This window comes from Carettochelys insculpta, chromosome 30 (genome assembly GCF_033958435.1).
Source record: "Carettochelys insculpta isolate YL-2023 chromosome 30, ASM3395843v1, whole genome shotgun sequence".
Classification (NCBI taxonomy): Eukaryota; Metazoa; Chordata; order Testudines; family Carettochelyidae; genus Carettochelys; species Carettochelys insculpta.
In genome coordinates this window covers 2940217-2956909 of record NC_134166.1, presented here as the reverse complement: position 1 = coordinate 2956909, position 16693 = coordinate 2940217, and the positions used below count along the sequence as shown (strand labels likewise).

At 50.9% G+C, this 16693-nt stretch overlaps 1 protein-coding gene across 1 annotated transcript in view; it reads right to left on the bottom strand.

The window, feature by feature from the left end:
* VANGL2 (VANGL planar cell polarity protein 2) overlaps window positions 1-8006 on the bottom strand; it is a 34363-nt gene extending 26357 nt beyond the window's left edge. Inside the window, exon 1 of the mRNA XM_074981277.1 lies at window positions 7932-8006. The gene's annotated coding sequence lies outside the window, so the exon portion shown is untranslated. The remainder of the gene's footprint in view (window positions 1-7931) is intronic.
* Between the last annotated feature and the right edge of the window lie 8687 nt (window positions 8007-16693).

Below are 16693 nucleotides of genomic sequence, written 5' to 3'. Positions count from 1 at the left end.
GGGTGTCATAAGGCAGAGGGAGGGAACTTGTTCTTCCTTGCCTCTGAGGCTAGAACAAGAGGCAATGGACTGAAATTGCAGCAGGGGAGGTTCAGGTTGGACATTAGGAAAAAGTTCCTAACTGTCAGGGTGATCAAACACTGGAACGAATTGCCAAGGGAGGTGGTAGAATCTCCGTCACTGGAGCTATTTAAGAAGAGGTTAGATAGATGGCTTTCAGGGATGGTCTAGAAAGTGCTTGGTCCTGCCATGAGGGCAGGGGGCTGGACTCGATGGCCTCTCGAGGTCCCTTCCAGTCCTACTCTTCTATGATTCTATGATCTCACAAAAATGTTGGCATATGTCACTGATTTTATGTGGGTGTATTCACATTTATGTACCGGCTAATATTACAGACTTATTTTCTGACACATGCTGAAAGGGTTTTTTTTCCCATATGAACATAAGAGAAATTCTTGTTGGCTTGGACGACATTAGACAGACCGGGGGGAGGAGGAAGGCTGCTAATTGCAGAGATGAAAAGTGGGGCCCCAAGTACAAAGTTTGCTCACCTGCATTTGAAATTGGCGTTCCCGCTAACACTTTCTATCCAGGGGCAGAACAAACATTATGTACACAGAGCATGTGCGGATGTGCACCGCCCACAGAAACACAGGCTGCCAGCTGTGGGTGCTCTGCTAGTCAGCTGGGCAGCACCCGAACCTCTCCTGGGCGGCCGCCTAAGTGCTCAGCTGACAGAGAACAATAGTGTAGATACAAATTTTGTATCTGCAGCCACACAGATGAACTGCAGACAGATACCCACAGATACTTGCAGGTTTGCAGGGCTCTACCCATGGGTCTCCTCCAGCCCGCAGCCCTTCCCCCACATAACCAACTGAGCTTAGAAAGACTTCAGGCATTTCACTGCTGAGTTCTGGTACATGCCCCGGGCCTCTCCTGCCATCACAAAAACAGGCAGCTGTCCCCACTTGCTTTCATGGTGAAATCTGGCTTTCCACAGCCAGCTCTCCCTGCCCCAACTCCATTCACACAGGTGGAACCAGAGGCTTCATGAGCCTGGTACAATCCAAGCGCTGGCAGTTCTAGTGATTTTATTGCAAATCTCGTGATATTTGGTGGACTAGAGGAACTGCCAGACTGGCCTGGACTCCAGGTCCATTTAGCCCAGTATGGCAGCCCTGAGAGTGGCCATAACCAGCTGCTGAAGAGGAAGGTGTGAGGACCTTCTAGTAGTCAGAAGTGAGATAATCTGCCCCTTGTCTCCTGTGATTGGCGGTCTCCCACGAGTCTGCAGAACCCAGTCAGAGAACCGCTGCCTAGTCTTTGATCACTGCCAATGTTTTATTTCTGCAAGCCACAACTCCCAGATGCATGTGATTACTGGACTCAGTCCCGCTAAGATCGAGTATGCCAAAATCTTGAGTCGGGCCCCAAATGTGTGAGATCTGTGATTTTTTTAAGGCAGGTTTTTGGTTTTTTTTGTTAAGTTATACACTTTGAGGGTTTTTTATTTGCCTGCTAGATTTTCAGCCATTACATTGTATTCTGGACATATTTTCAAGCTTTTCTCTGCAACCAAAAAGCCAGAAACTTACTTGAAACAATGAAAGCAAGGATTCCCACACCAGAATTCACATACAGTCCCATGATTTCAAGCACAGGGGTTTTAAGAAAGCCATCCAACATTAGGAGACATGAGATAAAATTGCAGGACTTGCAAATACATTTCTAGTCCTCCTCATTTAGCAGGGGGGTGGGGGCAGGAAGGAAACAGGCAGAAACAAGAACTCCAGATTCACTATTCTCCCTTCCCCAAACCTCATGATTTCAAGCCATTCTCAGGGTTTGATTGGGGTGGGGGGCAGGAAGCTGATCCACATATGGATTTGCACCAATTTAACTAAATGAATTTAAAAGTGACTGAATTGCATTGGTACAACTTTCTGCACAGAGACAAGGCCTCTGGACTACAAAACTGGCTTCGATTCCCAGGAACAGCATCTGTCCTGTGAACTTGGCCACCAGTGCACCGGCACCACTGGAAACCCTCCGGGAGCAATTCTCTAACACCTTGCACTTAGTGCCCTCCTTTACACCCGTGCAAACTGTCTGTAAAAGGTGACCATATCAGAACGCTTTCACAGCCGTTTCGCCCTCCCTTTGCAGGCTGTTAGGCCCGTGAGGCATGATTTCACCCAAGCGCAGCTCACTCCTGTGCGCAAACAAATGGTGCTGTCCAAATGGGCCTGGTTTGGACCCAGGCTGGGGGGCTCACACAGGCAGCTTTGGGGCAGAGACCCAGAGCAGCTTGGTGCTGGGCTATATGTTGCTTCACTTCCCTAGCTCAGTCCTCTAACAGCCCCCAGTTCATTCTGGCAGCAAGAATCTGGCTGGGGCCCTGTGCAACTCACACGCAGGAGTTCTGCAGAGAGGCTGGCCCCAAAGCATCCTCCTGGCCCAGCTCTCCAAGGCTCACTACACTACAATAAGGAGCAGCTGGGCAATGGCCAGTGGGCTTCTAAACCCAGCGCAGACAGGCCCTTGGGAGATGCAGGGGCATTTCCATTGGCAGGGGCAGGGAAACCTGACCTCCTGGACAACCCTGTCTCCCCACCCCCTGTAACATCAGTTCCTAAACTCACAGTCAGTTGGCAAAGGCGTGGTACCCCACCCCCTGCCCTCACGCACTCACTCCCAGCCCAACATCACGCCCCTTGACCTGCAGGTTCCAGACCTTCATGGCTAGTGTTCGCTGTAAGCTGAGCACTTGGCAGCCACCCGGGAGAGATTCAGATGCTGCCCAGCAGATTAGCAGAGCGGCCACAGTGGGCAGCGTGTGTATCTACTGGTGGTGCACATCCACACATGCCTCGGTGCACTTAACAACATGTATTCCCCACGTGGCTGGAAAAATGAGAGGGAACATCGCTTGTCTCCCCTTCTTCCCTGGCTCCTTCCCCACCTCCGCCACCCAGCCACCCTCCTTTGCAGATCAAAAGATTGACGCAAAGATCGTCAAAGCCACCTTGTTTGCCCCAGACAACTGAAGCAGGGAAATGAGCAATCACAGGGCTCCACCTGCACCCAAGCACTGGGCTGCTCTGGGTCTCTCAGCCAACGGTGCCTACGTGAGTCCCCCAGGCTCATTTTGACAGCATCATTCATTTTCAAACCGTAAACTGCACTTGTGCAAAATCACGATGCAGGGGTGCAACAGCCATGCCAAGGAAAAGAAAAAGTGGCTCTGATATGGTCAACCCAAGGGAACAGCAGAGGCTCGGACTCTAGAGGCCAGCTGCTCCCACTGGAGTCACTTTAACCTCAGCACCCACCCCACCCAACTCCCAGTCCGATCCGGACCCAGCCAGTGCAGAAATTCTGCTCATTTACAGGGAAGTGAACCTGTGGAGTGATGCTGTAGAAAAGTCACACATAATTGGGCAGCCACGTCATGTCTGATTTCCCCTGTCCTAAGCGATACCCATTGACGTGCTGTCATTAGGTACTTACCTGGTGCCCATTGCTCTACCATCTGAACACCTCACTGTCTGATGCACTTACACTCCAAACAGCTGGTGTGGCAGGACAGGGCTAGCGCCCCATTATACAGATGGGAAACTGAGGCAAGCTGCAACTACACCTGGAGTCACGTAGGAAGTCCGTGGCAAGGGAGAGTCTTGAACCCAAGCCTGCATGGGTAGGCAGCCATTTGCTAGATCACCAGGGTCGGTGAAGTCATTCATGTTTGAAAAGTGCTGCTGGATTCCTGAAGGGAAGCTCTCACACATTTTAGAGATTTGCATTCTGAAGCAAAGCTGCCTGGGGGTGGGGTGGGGGATATTTTGTTTCTTTACATTCTCCTGTTACTCATATTTATATTTTGGCAGTCCTCAGCGGCCCCAGCCAAGATGGCGCTAGGAGCTGTACAAATCTAGCAAACAATGGTCCCTGTTCCAAATTTACATCACCCAACAAATCAAGCCCAGTCAACCTGCCAGACTCCTAATCCCAGAATCTCTGAGTGCCAGAGTAACTCCCCATGCTCCTGGAGTCAGGCTGGAGTTATCCTCAGCTCCCCGAGGGGGAGGCAGACTCACCAAGAAGTGAAGTAACTTGCCTTCCAGCAGCCCAGCTGGGAATGACACTCGGAGGTGTTCTGCTTCCTTAGAGAGGGAAGAGGACCCAGCAGCGTCAACTCCTCCTCCTTCCTCTAGAGTCTAACCACTGGACCACACTGCCTCCTCTCCACCCACTGAGACACTCACAGCTGAAGGAGCAGGCACCAGCTGTTCAGCCGCTCACACAAAGGCTCCAGGTGCTTTTAGGGTGGGAATGTTAGGGTGTCACAATTACAGCTCCCACCCCTCCCCAGCCTCACCTACCACCATGCTCAGGGGGAGGGGAGACCACACGTGAGTCAGGTGAGCTCCCTCTAAGGGGCCACACAGAAACTACCTTCCAAGAAGCAAAATCGCGAGAGGCCAGAGGCTGTTTAGGCTGGTGCAGGCCCAGCGCCAGGTTGCAGGCTTTGCTCTGGCTTGATCACTGTGCAGCTACAAACAGAATCCGGCCAGGGGTCTGCCCAGTCAATGCAATGGGGCAGATCCTCTGCTAAGCTGGAGTCGTGGGCAGCAGCGCACAGTGACTGCAGAGCGCTACCCCGTCACAAGAGCCAAGTGCTCCCTTTGCAATGGTGAGTCAAGCCCCCTATCACCCCAGTCCTGCATGGACGCCATCTCTGGGGTGCCAAGAGGGGCGGGGTTGACCTCCCACGGAAGGTCTGGCCCTAAATAATCAGCACAGCAGCCTCCAAGATCTCCCAGCAGGTTTAAACGTGCGGGTGGCCTACCTGCCCTCCTCCTGCTCCAGTGACTGGCACAGCCCTCCGAAGATCACCCCACGAGCCTGGGGGCAACCAGTTTACCCTGCTAAAGCCCTCACAGCTGTCCAGTCGGCTTTTGCTTCATGTCCCCATGCAAGGAGCCTTTCTGCACCCTGGCGCTGGGTGCTGCAGATGCACACAGCAAGAGGCATCCCCTGCCCCGAGGAGCAGACATTCAAAAGAGGCAAGCCCGGTAAAGGGCAGGAAGGGAAACTGAGGCACTGACTGGGGCAGAGACTTGCACAAGATCTCCAAGCAGGCAGGGTTAGGAACCAAACCCAGGTCTCCTGAGCAGCGTTCCCTGTAAGCTGAGGGCTTGGGCGGCCGCCCAAGAGAGAGTCAGGTGCCGCTCAGCTGATCAGCAGAGCGCCCACGGCCGGCAGCGTGTGATTCTATGGGTGGTGCACATCTGCAGAGGCCTCAGTGCACAGAACAAAATGTATTCTGCATACGGATGGGAAAGATTAGATGGAACTTTGCTCCTGAGTCCCAGTCCCGCGCTCTACCTACTAGACCATGGAGCTGCTCAGGGAAGACTCCCCATTACTCTCCTCTGGCGCGCACACTTTCCTGCCCTGCCCCCGTAGGTGCCCTTGGGTGTACTTCTGCGCACTTGGTAGGACCCTTGCTGACCCACGGTCACCCTCAGCTTTGGGACACCAAAGCTCCCCATCTTGGCAGGTTCTTCACCTTCCCAAGGCTTTGTGTCTGAGTTCAACAAGAGCCGGAGGGCCCTGGAACAACCGGGAGAGTGGAGGTGCCCAGAGCCATTGAACCCTGCCTATGGTGGAAACCACTTCAAACCGGGGAGCTGGCAGCAGGCCCCCCTCTCCTGGTTCCCTAATTCCAGCACCACATGAATGTGCACCAAAGCTCAGCGTTAACCCAGCCCTTTAGGACACAGCTACATATTCACTAACACTTCACTCGCACAGAAAGGATCACAAGTGCAAAGCGGTTGTGGCATCGCCGATCCACAGCAAGATCGCCCCAGAAAATAAATTCAGCCCCACACTGGTAGGGTTAATATCAGAGTCAGGGCTCTGCCAGGGTTAGATCAACTGATCAGACACACCCCTGGCACTCTTGAAATCTATGAACTAAAGTGAAGTTGTTTTGCTGGAAGACTCTCTGACTCCCTTGGGCCCTTGATTATCTTCCTGCACCCCCAGCCACCAGGCTCCCCTGAGCCTCCCAGCCAGAGACAGAGCCATCTCCTCATTGAAATGAAGTCATCGGCTAATTAAATCAGAGGGATTCAGTGCACTGAGCAGCAATAACTCCAGGGGAGTCATGCCTGTGGTAAGCAAGATCAGGATCAGCCTCCGCCTCCGTCTGCCTCCGAGCCCAGATGGGTCCCAGCACAATCCAAAACTGCTGTGATTAACCAATCACTGGTCCCAGGAGCGCTCGAAAGCTACTTTGTATTTAACCTCCTCTTCAGTTATTACATCAAGGCCCGAAGGGGAAACTGACTCTCACCCCCTTCCATGATGAGAAAAGCTTCCCAATCCAGGCAGAGACCTGAGGTGGGATTCTGGTCTCACACCTGGGAGAAACCAGAAGTAATCCCAGGGTAGCTGGCTTCAGTGGAGCAAAGTACAACTGGGGTAAATGAGCTCAGAAGCCAGCCACCGGCTCTCTCAGAGCCAGGCTAGCCATGTTGGCAGCAGAAACGTGACAGGCAGCTCCCAGTGCACCTGATGAGCAGGACCTCTGCCCCCACACCAATTAAAACTGCCTCCAAGAACTGCCGATTGCCCCAGGTGAGAAAAAACTAGGGTGGACAGGAAGTTCCCTGGCCTACCCAAGGCTGCCATCTTTCACTTGCACAACTTGTGCTATGGCAGGAAAGGGTATTAGGATTCCCCTGCTGCCCTCGCCATGAATGTGCACCAGCGCTGAGAAATTCCCTCTCCCCCCAAAGGGGCATTCAGGTCTTGTCTAGACGGGGGCGGGGGGGGGGGGGGGGGCTTTTTGCACTGACGTAGTTACACAAGTGCAAATCTATGTTGTAGACACATTAGTGCTGTTGCAAAAAACCACAATTTGCTCCAGCGCTGGCTCACCCTGCTTTCTCCTGGATGGGGGCCCACCACCATTTACACCAGCGTGTGCCACTTTTTGCACAGAGGTTTGCACTGGTGCATCTATAGTCACGCACAGAGGAGCCCTTCACAGCCTGGCTCACAAGCACATTAAAACATACCCAGCTTTTCTGCATGGGAAGGAGGGTCTTAAACCCCTCCTTGCTTTTCCCACCTGGCAGGCATTTAAATTCACACCATGACTTTCCCATTTTTTTCCTAGGGCAAATCATTTTAAAAGCAAAGGCATCACAAAGAAAAGTGTTTGAATACAGGCCACATACCTACTCTTCTGCCCTGTGCCCCCACTCTGATCCCAGCCCCTCCAGCTGTGGTAGCTACTCCACCCTCCAAAAAGCCCCAGGTAAGGGCAGTTTTGATCACCCCGACAGCCCCTCTCTAGACAATACTCCATCTGCAAGGACCAGGGAGGGAAGAAATGATGCGTGTAGAATTGCGGCCCCCCCAGTAAAATTACACAGATTCACGCAGAGATAAGAGGTGGGAAATAAACATCAGAGCCCCCGTCCCCCCCGCCCCTTCCTTTGATCAGGATCGGCCCTTTCAAGAGCAAAATCTTCCCCTCTTTCTCCACCCCACCAGCCCGCATTCCACACCTGGCCGCAGCCCCAGGAAAGTCCCGGGCTTCTCGGGCCTTTCTGTGGCGAGGAGGGGAATCAGAAAGCAGCCCCCAAGCAACAGCGCGCACCAGGCCCGGGACACCGACACCCCCCCGCCCCCCGTGAACGAAAAATCTGAATGGGATCAGTCGCCTCCTGTGCCCGCCCCCGCCCCCCACTCCCAGCCTGCCCCTCCTGCACGGGACTCCCCGCACAATGGGCAGCCAGGCAGTTGCTGTTTGTTTCTTTGTTGGGCGGGTGCAAACTTGGCTCCCACGTTGAAGCGGGCGGCAAACGTTATATTCCCCCACCCCCCCAGCGGGCGATCTTTCCACTCACCGTTGCCGTATCCGGCGAGCCGCGCCGAAATGGGGTTAAAAAGCAGGCGCCTGGATGCAGCTTCTCGTTCGTACCGTCCTTCGCCTTTCGTGAGGCTTTGCTGTGCACCCCAAACCGCATGGAAGTGCAGTGCAACTGGGGGGTCCCCCCGAGACACACACACACACACACTTTCGTCCTTGCAACCCCCCCTCCCCGCGAAAATAAAAGACAATGCAAAAGCAAAAGGCGCCGTTCCCAGCTCCCAGGTAAATGCCCCCCGTCTACCAGGCCGCTGCAGCAAAAGGTAAAACAGGAAGAAAAAAAAAAAAACCCCACCCGGCTGGGAAGCCAGCGCTTGTAAACGGCACCTCCCTCCTGCCAGCCCGTGTGCGCGCGTGTGTGTGTGTGTGAACGCGAGTCTTCCTCGAACCGTGTGAACCCCCTCCCCGCCTCGGCTGTTCTAGGAACCGGCTCCCTCTCCCTCCCGCTCGCCCATTGTCTCCGAGATGAAGTTCCCAGAGAGTCCCCTCCCCCCCCTTTCATTTTGTGTTAGTGTGACTTGGTGCTAAAGGGAGCAGGCCGGAGGGGAGGGGAGAAGGAGCATTGTTGTCTGGCAGTTTGCCTCTTCTTTTTTTTTTTTTTTTGGAAGATTGCTGCCAACGGGGGCCAGCCACCCCACCCAGATCTGAGCTGAAATCAATGCACGCCACTTTCCTGTGATTTTCCAGCAGCGGGGGGTATGGGGGGAGGGACTAGTGGGATTCTCAGCCTAGCCCAATCCTTGGGCATTTGTTTATTTGACCTGCTTCCTCCGGTTAAGTCCCTTGAAGGTTGGAAGAGAAGGGAGAAGATGCGGATAAAGCCACAGCCAGACACCCACAGACGCGCCCCCGCAGGCTGAAACTAATGACCGATGCTGGCACATAAGGGCCCCCACGCTGCAGCTACTTGCTTGGTCCATCACTCGGGAATTCCATGGAGTGGGTTTTGTTTCTTCTTCGTTATAACTCTTCCCCTTAGCTGGGGGTTCACCAAAAAGGGCTCTGATCAGGCTGGTTTCCAATCACAGGGTCTTCTAGTTTTCAACCCCTAAGCCTTGATTTAGCTGTGCCAAACCACAATTTCTCCTTTTTGTCTCTTTTCTACAAGGCTTAGGAAGAAGCAACCCTATTGCAGGTCTCAGAGGGGTCACCAGGTTTCTCTGTTTCAGCACAAACAAGGATTCCAGTAACACTTTAAAGACTAACATATTAGGGTGTTATGGCATGTATCTTAGGAAAGCTTATACCCTGACACCCTAATAAATTTGCTAGTCTTTAAAATGTCACCAGTCTCCTTGTTTTTAATCCTGTTCCAGGTTCATCCTATTTTTCTGGTTCACGGTGGTTCAGTCTCTTTCTGCATTCACTCTGTGATGTCAATGGTGAGGACTGGACTTGATTTGGTGATTCTGTCTTTTTTCTGTTTGGTTTTCAGAGAAGAAATGCCATTCCAGGTGCATTCTGTTTTCCTGACACAACCAACCCCTGTGTTGCTTTCAGTAGTGATAAGCGGAAGCTGTGTAAGAACATAAGAACATAAGAATGGCCATACTGGGTCAGACCAAAGGTCCATCCAGCCCAGCATCCCATCTGCCGACGGTGGCCAATGCCAGGTGCCCCAGAGAAGGAGAACAGAAGACAATGATCAAGTGATTTATCTCCTGCCATCCATCTCTTGCCCTTGTTCTGAAGGCTAGGGGCACCATACTTTATCCCTGGCTAATAGCCATTTATGGACCTAACCTGCAAAAATTTATCAAGCTCTTTTTTAAACCCTAATAGAGTCCTGGCCTTCACAGCCTCCTCGGGCAAGGAGTTCCACAGGTTGACTGTGCGCTGTGTGAAGAAAAATTTCCTTTTATTAGTTTTGAACCTACTACCCATCAATTTCATTTGGTGTCCCCTAGTTCTTGTATTATGGGAAAAAGTAAATAATTTTTCTATATTCACTTTCTCCACACCATTCATGATTTTATATACCTCTATCATATCGCCCCTCAATCGCCTCTTTTCCAAACTGAGTTTGGTGGTCCTAGCTGTTACCATTTAGGAAGAATTCCTGATCAAACAGACAGACAAGTTGTCTAAAATATATACGGGTTGAACCTCTCTAATCGGATGATCTTGTCTGACAACAGCCATAATCTGGCATGATTTTAGTTAGCTGGACGACCACTTAAATGGGTGTGAACAAGCTTTCCAGGATCCCATAAAGTTTGTTTCAAGCCACCAGTCCTGGCTCTCAGTGTTGTGTGCTGTTATTTAGCTATAACTTACCCTGAAATGTTTTCTAAGACCCAAGCAAGCAATGGAAATGTTGGTAATGCTGCTGGACAATATTGACGTACCATCATCTGGCAAATTCTTTTGTTTGGCACAGGTCAGGTCCCCAGGGTGCTGGACTAGAGAGGTTCAACCTGTAGTTGGCTGGGTGACTTCAGTGGGCTCCATCCTACAAAGAGACCCATACAGACTGAATAGTGGGGTTCTGGGCCAGTTTGTAACGGTGCCACATATCTCTGATTTGCAGGGCCAAGCCCTTCCCCTGGGAACCACCTTGGCCCAAGCATCTACTTCCACTATTTTGGGGTCTGATGCACCCATCCCTTCCCCTGACCATCTTTTGGAGCAGGGAGGACCAAGAGGGTGTCATGCACCCCAAGATAAGCCTCTGTGCAGTGGTGTGAATGGCTGGGCCAAAAGATAGGGCAGCTGTGAATCCTGTGCTGACAAATAGGCCAGATTTACACGTGCTACTCAGCATCCTGCAGCTCCGGTAGTTCTCAATGGAGGGCAATGGCTATCTTTCTCAATGGGAGGATTCTCCATTGTTCTCAATGGGGAATGGCAATGGCCACAGATCTCAATGGGGGTGATGATCTTGTTTTCAATGGGAGGATTCTCCACAGTGCTCAATGGGGGGTGGCAATGGCTTTTGACCTCAGTGGGGGTTTCTCCATAGTTCTCAATGAGGAGTGATCATCATGTTCTCAAAAGGAGGATTTGCCAGTGGGTTCTTTTGGGGTGAAGGAGATTTTTTTAGGGGTTTTCCTCCATTCTTACTGGAACTGCCCCCACTGGTGTGGTTGGTGGATTTTGGGGGGTGGATTTGTTTTCAATGAAAACCCAAAATCTGGAAATTGTGCAGCTTGCTAAAACAAGCCAATTTTAACACACACACCCCAAATTTTTGATCAATGGCTCTTGTATGATACACCTGATCTCGGTGGAGGTTTCGTGCTGCTGCTGTGCTACTTACTGCAATAATAAATAAACCAGTTATGCTGGGCTTGCTCACTGCCGACATGTTCATTTGGTAACTCCACACCGGGAACCAGGAGGGACAGTGCTTGCTGTCTTTCTTAGGCCTTCCCAATGGTGGCTTTTGCACCCATGGCACTGTCTGTAGCGAATATCAAGTGGGCGCAAAAAAACCCTGTCTCAGAGGGGATGCCTTCCCCAGCCGCGTTGTACAGATATTAATGAGGCTGATAACACTTAGCACTTACCTGTGGGAGCTCCTACGGCACTGTACACAGGAGAGCTGTAATGCTGTCTCTGATTTACAGGTGAGGAAGCTGAGGCATGGATGGATGTGAAGCAACTTGCTTAAGGTTCCCAGTCAGCCAATGGAAGAGAATTCAGCTTTCCTGAGCTCCAGAGCTGTGCTTTCACCACTAGGCATCATCACCTCCTATACATATACTGCTGCCCAGCCAAGTGGAGATGCCATGGGACTGGTATATCTGCATGTTTCCCCCTCCACCTTTCACACATGTACCATTAATTTTAGAGAGACGAAAATGACGCTTGGTCTGAGATCCCATTAAGTCACAGCTTGCAGACTGTCCAACTACAGCCTATTGTGAACCACTCCAAGGCCTCATTACCTACCTTTAAACCCTACATACACTTTTCTCCCACACGGCTCACGCGGACTGACAAATTGCAGTGAGCCTTAAGCAGGGTTTCTTGTAAGTCTCAGGCTCACCCATCTCATTAAAAATGTTGAAATATGTGACCGGTTTTATGTCTGTGTATTCACATTTACAGACCAAGTAACAAAGTTTTTAAAATTCTATATATGTATTTTCTCATAAGTGCCAACAGAGTTTTTGTTTCCTATGAACATAATAACTGAAATTTCTCTCAGTTTGGATTCCATTAGACAGGTTGGGGGGCCCTGCTAATTGGAGGGACAAAAAGTGGGGCCCGACATAAAGAGTTTTCTCACCCCTGGGTTAGAGGAGTAGATAGGGGTGTTCAGGTGACTGACAGGAAGAAATACAGAGTGTAACGTTAGGATCTGGAAAAGCAACAAGGGGTCCTGTGGCACCTTATAGACTAACAGAAATGTATGAGTGTAAGCTTTCGTGGCAAAGACCCACTTCATCAGATGCAGGTAGTGGAAATTTAGTTAGGATCTGGAGTGGTGGACACACTGTGTGTGTGGAAGCTTTTACATATGCCCCACAGAGTTCCCCCTACTCCTCCCATCTCTCCTGCCACCCGGATGTTAAAAGAGGTGGGGGTGGAGAACATGGGAGCCACATAAAATTTATTCTGCACATGGGTAGAAAAATTAGAGAGCCCATTGTTGGGGAGACCAGGCAATACAAAGAACTTGTCCAGCCCTTCACCCCATCCATCCATCAGCCTCAGTCAGAACCTCTCCCCTCCCCTTTTATTACCTGGACAGGCCTGTAGAGGGGTGGAGCTTATCACTACCCCACCACCAACCCCCAAATGAGCCTGGCTCAGCCCTGTGCCATTGGTGGGATTTAAAGGGATTAGTTCCTCTCAAAGGGGAAGAGGTGGAGATGGAGAGGGGAAGGGGAAGAGCAGAAGGGTGGGGGCAGAGGAAGGTAAGGCAGACAGGTGGGGTATGGCTGGAAGGGGCAGATAGTGGCAGCAGACCAGTCCCCCCCCCATATAAAGGGAGTATGGTGGAGAGGGACTTCTCAGCCTGGGAACAGAGTCACGGCCCATGGGTCTGGTGTGGCAAATGAGGAGGTGCCAAAATTCCCCCACAGTCACAAGATGCTGCCTGTCCAACCCCATCATCTCTATTGTTCTGTGTCATTTGTATCAGACAGCCCTTGGTATAGAGAGCATGCAACAGATAAGGCAGGTTCGCTAGCCCCAGCCTACAGGCCTGGAGAAACTGAGGCACAGAGAGACTCCAAGATGGAGCCAGAGCTGCAAGAAAGCTCAGCATTCTGAGCAAGCCTTGGAGGATCAGGTTCTTGCTACCCAACCGCCCCTTAGGGACTGTTTGGGGAGCCGTCTGTGGCTTCTCACTTTCACCCGCACTCAGCTGCCCCATGCCATCTGCTTGCTTGGGTATTGGAGGTGATTAATGAGCCTGTCAGGCGAACTCCCAGCCAGCTGGGACCCTCAGAAATGTTTCTGCTGTCTTGGGAGGGGCTTGTTGTTCTGCCCTGTGGTTTACAGGGATCCCCCTGCAATCTCCTGGAGGTATGGAGCCCTCAGGATCAGGGGTGCTCCCGGAGATAGCTGGGCCTAATTCTATCCCCAAAGCATAGGCAGGGGTAAGACACAAGCAGCTGGGCAGGGACACAGGGGGTGGGGGTATATTTTTTGTGCTATCCCTCCCTCACCCAGGAACAGAACACCAAGAGCAACATCCTGCCTTTTCTTGTTCCTGGGCCCTTGGTCTGTGTCTCTCAGGACCAGTGAGTTACTTTCCCCAAATTCATTGCAAGTATGATCATGATGCTGTAGCACCTCAGCGTTCTGAACACCTGGAAATGGAGGCAGTTAGCGGTCCTGAAATGTTTGTAACTGAACCAAGTGTCACAGTCGTTCTTTCAAATGTTTTCCATGGAGCATTGACTTAATACAGCTTAGAAACTTAACCGTGCAGAAGAAAAAGGCTGATTTTAACCATCATAATATAAATGAAACAATTAGAGAGTTTTCTTACCTTGTCAAATCTATTATTTTTAATTTTTCCTTTTTTATTTAATGGTTCACATGTCATACAGTACTGTACAGGGCTGGCTGTTTGTTTGGTTTGGTCTCTGCTGCCTGATTGTGTACTTCCCATTCCATATACTATCCAATCAGTTTATAACTCTGAGGGTCTCCCATAGTTTCCTTCAGTTTCCATTGCCTCCAGAGACTTGTCATCTCTCATTCCCACTTTGAGTCAACCCAACTGGCTAACAAGGAGGTTGGGTGTCTTTAGTCCCATTTTACAGTTAGGAAAACTGAGGCACAAAGTGGGGGACATGACTTGCCCCGGGTGATTCAACAGGCCAATGATACTGCTGGGATTAGAACCTACATCTCCTGAGCCCTTGTTCTACACACTAGGCAACACTGCTTCCCAAAACAAGATACAGTGGCCTTTGCCATGTGAAACAGCTGGTGGCTCCAGCCTGGCTCTAGGGTCTCAGCAGGAATGGGGCAAACCTTGAATGAGCCCCAGAGACTGAGGCCTGGACCCTCACAAGTATTTAGGCCCATGGATCTGAGGGCTTTAGGAGCTTTGAGAGGCTAAGTAACTAAGAGGCGGGGTCTCTCCAGGGCTAGGTGGGAGTATGGTCAGAGGCCTGTGCTGCCCCTGTTTTGCAGTTAGAGCCTGGACTTCAGCTCCCATGGCAGATGCCCTTGAAATATCCAGCTGGCTCTCAGGCAGCAGAGTCAGTGGGGCATGTAAGGTTGGGTTGGTCGTGCTGCATCAGAAAGAGGGGGGCTGGGAGCCCTGTAGGGAAAGCCACAACAAGGTCAGTCCCAGGGTAACAGTGCAGGTTAGAGACAGACACAATTATTCTCCTTGGCCTCTGAAAGTAAGACAAGAAGCAATGGGCTTAAATTTCAGTAAAGGAGGTTTAGGTTGGACATTAGGAAAAATTTCCTAACTCTCAGGGTAGTTAAACACTGGAATAAATTGCCTGGGGGGTTGTAAAATCTCCATCACTGGAGAAATTTAAGAGCAAGTTAGATAGACAGTTGTCAGGGATGGTCAGATGCTTCTTGTCCTGCTATGAGGGCAGGGGACTGGACTTAATGATCTCTTGAGGTCCCTTCCAGTTCTAGTGTTCTACAACAGTATGAGTCCACTGCAGAGACCAGGCAGCGAGGGAAGGCTCATAGGACTGGTGACATGGTCCCTCCTGTGGCTGAGCTGGAGAATTGCTAGTAGGGGAGATGCAAAGGCACAGTGTAATTTACCCAGGCCAGCCAGAATCCGCCACTTCCGCCTGGCTCCGAGCAGTTCTTTAACACTGCTCCCTGATTTCCCAGAAGAGATCTGGATTCTGTTCTTAGCTCTGCTGGAGACACCCCTGTGAATCCTTTCATGTCGCTTTGCATCTCTTCTCTGTCTCAAAAACTGAGAACAACAAGAAGTCTTGTGGCACCTTATAGACTAACAGATATTTTGGAGCATAAGCTTTTGTGGGCAAAGACCTGCTTCATCAGATACATGACTCATGTATCTGATGAAGCAGGTCTTTGCCCACGAAAGCTTATGCTCCAAAACGTCTGTTAGTCTATAAGGTGCCACAGGAATTCTTGTTGTTCTTGAAGATACAGACTAACACGGCTCCTCTCTGATACTTGTCAAAAACTGAGATCACTCTACCTCGTTTTGTCTAATTGTGTAAGTTCCTTGGGGCAGAGCCTGCCTCTTGTAACGGGTCTGTGCAGCACCCAGCACAACAGGGCCTTGGTCTGTACTGTACTCTGTATTCTGTGCACTGGCCTGCCATAAATAATCATCATTTTAAATGATGCGTCACTGAAGGAACTTTCAGCAGGCAAAGGGCAGTCAGGGCTCTGAGCTGCAATGAGGAACACCGGTGCAGAGCGGTGTTCCCTGGAAGCTCAGTGCCTGGGCGGCCAACCAGAAGACACTCAGGCACTGCCCAGCTGATGAGCAGAGTGCCCACAGCCAGCGGCGTGTGTTTCTATTGGTGGTGCAAGTCTGCATGTGCCTTGGTGCACAGAACAAAATCTATTCCACCCAGGGGTGGAAAGAATGAGAGGGACCTGAATTTAAAGGTGACCTCCCACCACAGCACTGACAGTCAAAAGATCAGGAACAGAGCTGGTGGGGAACTTTTTGACAAACTGCTTTTTTTTTTTTGGCCCCACCATGCCAGCTTGTCAGCCCCAAACTCTCTGCACAACAGGGTCTGTGTGGCGGCATCTCCTGCCTGCGAGTTTTGGGTGTGGGGGGAAGTTCAGAGGCTCTTGAAAGGTCCTGGTTTGCCACGGTCAGAATGAAAAGCTTTGGCTGTGGAGTCAAAACAACTTTCTGTTTTGAAACATTCGTACATCGAGACTGAAAACAAGAGAAAGGTTGTTGCTGGGCTCATTTGAAATGGTCTAAATGAGACATTCCAGGGGGATTTTGGGTTTGTTAGCTGGGGAAAATTAAGGATTTTGTGGATTTTGTCCTGATTGGGGTTGGCGAAAAATTCTGAAATCTCAGAACTTGAACGTGCTGGGAAACTGTTTCCTGCCCAGCCCTGGTCAGGAAGTTGGCATCTATAGCAAAGATGAACTAAGTTCAAGTCTACCTCCAGGCAATGGTACATCATTTCGGCTGACCCGTAATTCCTGCCGTGGTGGGATAATTACTCCTCACTGGGTATGTGATGCTGTAGAGCCCAGAAGTTTGTGGCTGACCAAATGTGGTACTATTTAGACCAGGGGTTCACCACGAAGGATGGAGGGCATGTTTCTGTGAGTCCCGATCACCCCACA